Consider the following 6,069-nt stretch of genomic DNA (forward strand, 5'->3'; position numbering starts at 1 on the left):
GGCTGTTACTCTGAAACCTAACCTAACCCTACTAGCCTAAGCAGTGCCTCACCATCTACACTGTTATTTATACTCACGCTGGGGGGCATGCAGTGCCTGAACACTGTAAGTGCAGACCTGCTCTAAGTTACGCTGAAATCAATGGGAGTTAGGCATCTAAATACTTTTGAGGATCTGGGTCTAAGATTAACTGACTTGCTCACAGCCACAAAGGAAGCCCTGGTAGAGCTGAGAACAGAACTCAAAACTGAGTGCCAGTCAAGTAGCTTAGCCACACAACCATTCCACTTCTCTGACTAGCTATCAAAATCCATTTATGGCATCTTTTTAGATAAGGCTAAAAACATTTTTGTTGTGTGTTGCACTGCTTCTTTATTGCTGGTGGCTTGTTAGGTTTTTCTACACTGGCTCACATATTGCATTTGGTTATTAATACTGAGTCATGTTTCTCTGTCCAAAGTGTAAAATTTTAGCTATATATTTTTGTGCAACTCTCAGACGCCTTTGAGCCTCAGGTGTTCAGATACCACAGTGACAGCTTCCATCCAAAACCCTAGATGGAAAGATATTATTATTTAGAATTGTTACTATTTCCCAAACTTCCATAGTGTGCTGGGGGGAGGGAGGGGGGAAGACAAGCAAAGCACAATCCAGAGATATGAGCTCAGGATCAGGACCAAGGAATGCCCTACATTCTAATTTAGTCTCTAATGCTGACTGCTCCCCAAAAGCCTTGCTGGGAATCCTGAGTTTATTTTATTGTATTCAAATGAGTACAATGGAAAATTAGCAAAACAGTTTAGCTCTTGCTAAGTGGCAGCGGTGAGTTTGGGTAATTTCTACCAGTAGTAACTGACTCAGTAGTAAGTACCAGTTCTCTGTCTGACAGATATTTTAGGGATTTTCCTCCCTCCTTCTCCCATTCATAGTCAGGCATGTCTCGTCAGCACTCTTTGGTCAGGACAAGCAGTGAAGCAGCCAGATTACCCCTGGAAGTCATGGATGCTGAACTCAAGCATGACCTCAGGCTGTGGTATTACAATAGAAGGAATTTCCTTCTTTTCCCCTCTCACCTTCTTCCTCCCTTAGAGATGAGTCACACCTTTTCCAAGGCTGTCTGGGGCATGAAAAATCTCTAGAAGGGCTGGCTGATGAGAAGGTTATTATAACCCAAATTTATTATTATTATTATTATTATAATTATTATTTGTACACCTTAGTTTCTAGGAGCTCTGATCATAACATCATAGAAATGTAGGGCTGGAAGGCACCTCGAAAGGCCATCAAGTCCAGCCACCTGCACTGAGGCAGGACAATGTATACCAAGGCCATCTCTGACAGGTGTTTGTCCAATCCGTTCTTAAAAACCTCCAATGATAGGGATTCCACAACCTCCCTTGGAAACCTATTGAAGAGCTTAACTACCCTTAAAGTTTTTCCTAATATCTAACCTAAATCTCCCTTGCTGCAGATTAAGCCCATTCCTTCTTGTCCTACCTTCACTGGACATGGAGAACAATCAACTGCAGTCCTCTTCATAACAGCCCTTACTGTATTTGAAGACTGTTATCAGGTCCCTGTTCAGTCTTCTTTTCTCAAGACTAAGCATGCCCAGTTTTTTTTAAATCTTTTCATAGGTCAGGTTTTCTAAATCTTTTATCATTTTTGTAGCTCTCCTCTGGATTCTCTCTAATTTGTCCACATCTTTCTTAAAGTGTGGCAGCCATAACTGGACAAAATACTCCAGCTGAGGTCTCACCAGTGCCAAGCAAAGCAGGACAATTACCATCCTTGTCCTATGTATGAATAACGTTAACTTTTTCATAATTGCATCACATTGTTGACTCAGAGTCCATGTTGTGATCCGCTATAACCCCCAGATACTTTGCAGCAATACTACCGCCTAGCAATTTAGTCCTCATTTTGTAGTTATGCATTTGATTTTTCCATTCCGGTGTAGTTCTTTGCACTTGGCTTTATTGAATTTCATCTTATTGATTTCAGACCAATTCTCCAATTTGTCAAAGTTGTTTTGAATTCTAATCCTGTCCTCCAAAGCGCTTCCCAGATTGGTATCATCTGCGAATTTTATAAGCATACCCTCCACTCCTTTATTCAAGTCATTAGCAAAAGACTGAATAGTACCAGACCCAGGACTGACCCCTGCATGGCCCCATTAGATACATCCCCCCACAAATCTGACAATGAATCATTGATAACTATTTGCTGAGTATGGTCTTTCAACCAGTCTTGCACCCGCCTTATAGTAATTTCATCTCAGTCAGCTGTACAGAACCAGAACAAAAAGATAGTCCCAAATGAATTCCTGCTGTGCTGTTGGTTACTGCACCAGTCATTCTTTGCCAGGAAAAGACCTGTACTATAAACACAATGCCTATCCATAGCAACGTGCAGCTCACCTTTAAGCTAATCAAGGCTAAGAAGATTATTATACATGTTTAGCTATATTCATGGTTTGTAATAGCAATAATGACCTCTTGCCTTGACAGGTATTTCCTAATAGTCAGTGACATGCGGATACAGACTAACACAGCTGCTACTCTGAAACCAGTGACTTCACTGTGAGCCCACCATTCCCATTATTCAGAACAGACAGGTAATACCTGACAGGGTCTAAATAATTTTCTTACTCATACCCATCTTCACTCTTCCTTCCCTCCAGGGCTAAAATTGAAGGGGACCAGTGCCACTTGCTGCTGCTTCTTGCATATAACAGGTACACTGGATAAACCACACCTCTAGGTCTGCCTGCTTACCAGGTAAATCACTTAGGACTAGATCCACAAAGGAATTTAAGTGCCTAAATCCAAAATGTAGATTCCCCCAAAGTCCCACTCATCTGCCTAACCCTGAAGGTGTCATAAATATAAAGGGAAGGGTAACCACCTTTCTGTACACAGAACTGTAAAATCCCGCCTGGCCAGAGGCAAAACCCTTTCACCTGTAAAGGCTTAAGAAGCTAAGATAACCTCGCTGGCACCTGACCAAAATGACCAGTGAGGAGACAAGTTACTTTCAAAGGGGGGGTAGAACAAAGGCTCTATCTGCCTGTGTGATGCTTTTGCTGGGAACAGATCAGGAATGCTCTTCAGAACTCCTGTAAAAACTTAGTAAGCAATCTAGCTAGAAATGCGTTAGATTTCCTTTTGTTTAATAGCTGGTAAAATACGCTGTGCTGAATGGAATGTATATTCCTGTTTTTGTGTCTTTTTGTAACTTAAGGTTTTGCCTAGAGGGATTCTCTATGTTTTGAATCTGATTACCCTGTAAGGTATTTACCATCCTGATTTTACAGAGGTGATTCTTTTACTTTTTCTTTAATTAAAATTCTTATTTTAAGTACCTGATTGTTTTTTCATTGTTCTTAAGATCCAAGGGTTTGGGTCTGTGCTCACCTATGCAAACTGGTGAGGATTTTTATCAAGCCTTCCCCAGGAAAGGGGGTGTAGGGCTTGGGGGGATATTTTTTTGGGGGGGAAGACATCTCCAAGTGGGCTCTTTCCCTGTTCTTTGTTTAATACACTTGGTGGTGGCAGCATACAGTTCAAGGACAAGGCAAAGTTTGTACCTTGAGGAAGTTTTTAACCTAAGCTGGTAAGAATAAGCTTAGGGGGTCTTTCATGTAGGTCCCCACATCTGCACCCTAGAGTTCAGAGTGGGGAAGGAATCTTGGCAGAAGGCATCTACATTCTCTAGGTGCCTAAGTTTCTACTGGTAAAGATCTCTATGCACCTAAATTTCTGCTGGTGGGCATGAGCCCAGTTGGCTTCTCAAATTAGGCATTCCCCTGCCTCCCTCATCTATAGGGCTTGCCTACCAGATTGGAGCCTGCACAAACCACAGCTGGAGGAAGAGCCACCTTTTACCCTATCTCCCAGCAGCTAGAACACGCACCCAGAATGTGGGAAATATGGATTCAAGTCCTTCTTCCAAAGCACCCAGAGGGTAGACTTGAACCTGGGTCTCCTGCATTATGAATGAGTGAGCAAAGGACTTGGTTATAGGGGAGGAGGAGGAACCACCACTTCCTCAGTGTTTTCTGAGAAAGGACTGCGTTGACTAACTCCAGGAGAGGGATCATGGCTGTGAATCCCAAACGGATAGCCCAGAGTTAGGAACCTAAGTCTCTTTATAGGGCAGGTTTTAAGCCGCATCTGTTACACTGATATTTCCTACTGACTAGGTTAGGCGGCTCCCTGCTCATCTTGCTGGCTTTTCCCATTCTTAGGCGCCTAACTCTCTCCATGCCTTGTGTAGGGAGCCTCTGCAAATAACTCCAGGCTGTGGATTACACTAGGCAGCAGGAGTACTTGTGGCACCTTAGAGACTAACAGATTTATTTGAGCATAAGCTTTCGTGAGCTAAGTGAGCTGTAGCTCACGAAAGCTTATGCTCAAATAAATTTGTTAGTCTCTAAGGTGCCACAAGTACTCCTTTTCTTTTTGTGAATACAGACTAACATGGCTGCTACTCTGAAACTAGGCAGCAGGGCACCTTAAAGATGGAACTGCAGTGAAAAAAGTTAAAATAAATCAGTTAGTTTAATCTATACGGGGATTACCCTTTTCCCAAGCACAGCCCTGATTCAGTGAACACGGGGCAGAGAGAAGGGGAAGGCATATGAATGCCTGAATCCCACTTTCCTCCTTAAAAAATCCACTTTTTCTGTGATAACATTCCAGATTTTGGGCCAGATACAGCAAGGTGCTGAGCAATCCCAGCTCCCAAAAAAGTCAATGGGGGGTGCTCAGTACCTTGGGAGGAGTTCAGCACTATGGGAGATCAGGCCCTTTATTACTACATGATATTCCATTGTGTGGGATTCTGTTACACTTGTGTGTGCCTTTAAGTTGTCAGCTTTCTGGGCATGAACCTGTTGTTTGTTCTGTACAAGCACTTACACAAACAGCAATAATGGGTGGCTGCTTTGTTTATGGTATGTTAGAAAGCAACTATTGAGCTTTTCCAAGGCACAGTTTTGAGAATATTGCTTTAAAAAATACTTGGTGCTTATTAATTAACAAATGTATATAGCCTGATAAATATAACTGAATCTTTACAAAGAGATACAAATTATAGATCTCTGTCTTGATGAATTTAGTGTTGGGCCCCCATCCTCATATGAGTAACTTTACTTATGCGAGTAGTCCTGTGGTCAATTACAATGGAACTATTCACCTGCAAGACCAGATTAAGGCATATTAAAGCATTATAGGCCAACGCCTAAGGCCCCATCCCCTGGAGTCATGGGATTACAGCAGAATCTAACGTTTTCATTTAAACAAATATCAGAGTTACCAAGTAAAGCTTGAAAATGTGAACAAAGTATAACCAAAGTAGCGATGCTGTTTGAGTGTGCAGACAGCCTGAAACAATAGTTATGAATGGGGTGAACTGCCCATGCATCTTAATGGAGTGTCAGCTCCATGACCTACTTTTCTGGGGGACCCTGCCAGCAGAGAGCTTTGTGTGGCAAGAGAAGAGTGCAGTGGTCCTGGCCCACCCACCCAAGCAGATAATCCCAGCAGGTGGGGTAAATACTGGGAACCTCCCTCACCACCTGTACCTCTCTTGGGGGTGAGAGGGAACCCACACTGATCATGAAAGGGGGGACAACTGTCATTCCTGGCAGGGAAGAGATAAGGGCTCCGTGTTACTGCCCCCTGCCTTTCTGGGAGGGAAGAAAGCCGCCCCCCCCAATCAGTGCCACTCTAAGTGGGAGGAAGAGTCACCAGTGCAAGGGCAGGGCCATGAGGGCAGAGCTTCAGGCACCTAGGGCACCAGACTGACATTATTCACCCCTGGGTAGTTAATGGTGCAAATAAGGCCTGAGTTACAGACACATTTGTATGGGTGTATTTGCTGGTTAGTTATGCCAGCACAAGCCCCGGTGTAGGTGCAGTTATACCTGTATGAGGGTGCCTTCCTGCACTGGTGTAGTCCCTATTAATACCACTACCTACACCCTGGGAAGGCTGAACCGCTTTAACGGTGCCCGTGTAAACAGGGATAATTTTGGTGGGTACACCAGGGCTAAGCGTCGGGACA

This window comes from Natator depressus, chromosome 3, assembly GCF_965152275.1.
Source record: "Natator depressus isolate rNatDep1 chromosome 3, rNatDep2.hap1, whole genome shotgun sequence".
NCBI classification, from domain to species: Eukaryota; Metazoa; Chordata; order Testudines; family Cheloniidae; genus Natator; species Natator depressus.